Source organism: Dipodomys merriami, unplaced genomic scaffold (assembly GCF_024711535.1).
Source record: "Dipodomys merriami isolate MVZ:Mamm:240054 unplaced genomic scaffold, mDipMer1.0.p SCAF_41, whole genome shotgun sequence".
NCBI lineage: Eukaryota > Metazoa > Chordata > Mammalia > Rodentia > Heteromyidae > Dipodomys > Dipodomys merriami.
Window position 1 is genome coordinate 4,742,268 of NW_027205715.1, and position 1,956 is coordinate 4,744,223.

Genomic DNA, 1,956 nt, shown 5'->3' on the forward strand with positions numbered 1-1,956 from the left:
AATGCTAGTGTCTTACTCATTAAGGAAACAGAAAAGTAGCCAGGCACCAGTGGCTCACACCTGTAATCCTAGCTGCTTAGGAGGCTGAGATCTGAGGATCTTGATTCAAAGCCAGCCTGGCAGGAAAATTTGCAAGGCTCTTATTTCCAATTAATCACAAAAATAGCTGAGGTAGAGTGCTAGCCTTAAGCAAAGAAACTCAGGGATATAGTCCCCAGGCCTTAAGTTCAAGCCCCTGGACCAGCAAACAGCAGCAGCAGCAGCAGCAACAACAAAACAAATAGAAAAGTAGAAAGCATAGATTTAAAAAAATTGTTTTATGTCGAAAAACAAACTTTATAACTTTGGCGGGCTAGTGGTGGTGGTGGTGGTGGTGGTATGGGGGGCGAGGGGGGGAGGAGGAGATGGAAAGGGATGGAAAGGGGAAACAAAGGAGGAGGCTACAATGCTTGATAAGAAATGTACTCATTATCTTGCCCATGTAATTTTAACCCCTCTGTACGGTATTTTCACAATAAAAAAGTCCAAGATGTGTTTATTGGGATGGTTTCCCATTCATCTTGGTTCACAGTGCTTTTAGTGCTGTTTCCTTCTGAATGAACATCCTTCTGTAAGCCTCGCTTTTCCTCCTGTAGACTGGCAGAGGACAGTGAAGTAACCAACACACTACTGTTTGTGCATGGCTAAAGAGCATGGTGATCATATAGAATCCTGGGCATTTCACATCCATGAAGTAGGAATTGGGGCTCTACACCAAGTGCTTCTTCTAGTGTTTCTTCTTCTCCTCTTCAGGAGAGGGATGAAGGAGATCCTTTGCGAGAGGCATGTTCTTCGGAGGAGGTCCTCACTGCCAGAAGGGCTTGAATTCTTTTTAGAACGGGTCCTAGGGCTTGAACTCAGGGCCTGGGTGCTGTCCCTGAATTTTTTTTTCTCTCAAGGCTAGTGCTTTAGCTACAGCTCCACTTCAAGCTTTTTGGTGATTTATTGGAGATAAGTGTCTCATGGACTTTCCAGCTGAGGCTTGCTTTGAACCACGATTCTCAAATCTCAGCCAGTAGATAGGATTATAGGCATGAGCCACCCATGCCTGGCTTCTATCTGATTCTTATGACAATATTTAGTCATTCACTTACCAGTCTTTTTTGGTATCTGTCCTATGTTAGGTGATAATTTATCTCATGGATAAGGTATAGAAATAAGACTGGCAAATGGCTCAAGTGGTAGAGTATCTAGTTTAGCAAAGGTGAGATCCTGTATTCAAACTCGAGTACCACAAAACCAAAAAAAAAAAAAAAAGAGAGAGAGAGAGAGAGAAAAAGAAATATATCAAAGTATATTCAGGAACATACAACTAAAAGCCATGATAATAAGCAATGTGATTCAGTACTTACTAATTGTAATTACTAAGTAATTAGCTGTTAGTAAAGACTATAATGGAGGTACATATGATATTGCAGGAAGTATGAATTGAGGTGGTATAGAATATTTTTCTAATGAACCTAAAGACCTAAAGCCATCTAATCTTCGGTAAGGGAGCTAAAAAAATAGAATGGAAGAAAGACAGCCTCTTCACCAAATGGTGCTGGCAAAATTGGTTAACTACTTGTAGAAAACTAAACCTACATCCTTATATATCACCCTGCATCAGAATCAACTCCAAATGGATCAAAGACCTCGGAGTCAAAGCAGACAACCTGAAAATATACCTGGAACTTAAAAAAATTAAATCCCCCAACAACAAATCCTCAAAGAAACAACTGTCCAATAAATAAGTGGGCTAAAAACTTAAAGAGAAACTTCTCTGAAGAGGTAAGAAGGATGGCCAATAGACACATGAAGAAATGCTCAACCTCTCTAACCATAAAAGAAATGCAAATCAAAACAACATTGAAATACCTCCTCACCCTAGTTAGAATGGCTATAATCAAGAACTCTAATAACAACAGATGCTGGAGG

The 1,956-nt window shown here is 40.2% G+C and overlaps 1 pseudogene; it reads right to left on the minus strand.

Annotated features, from left to right (window-relative positions):
- Positions 1–576: 576 nt before the first annotated feature.
- LOC138807084 (small ribosomal subunit protein eS27-like) lies at positions 577–826 on the minus strand (annotated as a pseudogene).
- Between the last annotated feature and the right edge of the window lie 1,130 nt (positions 827–1,956).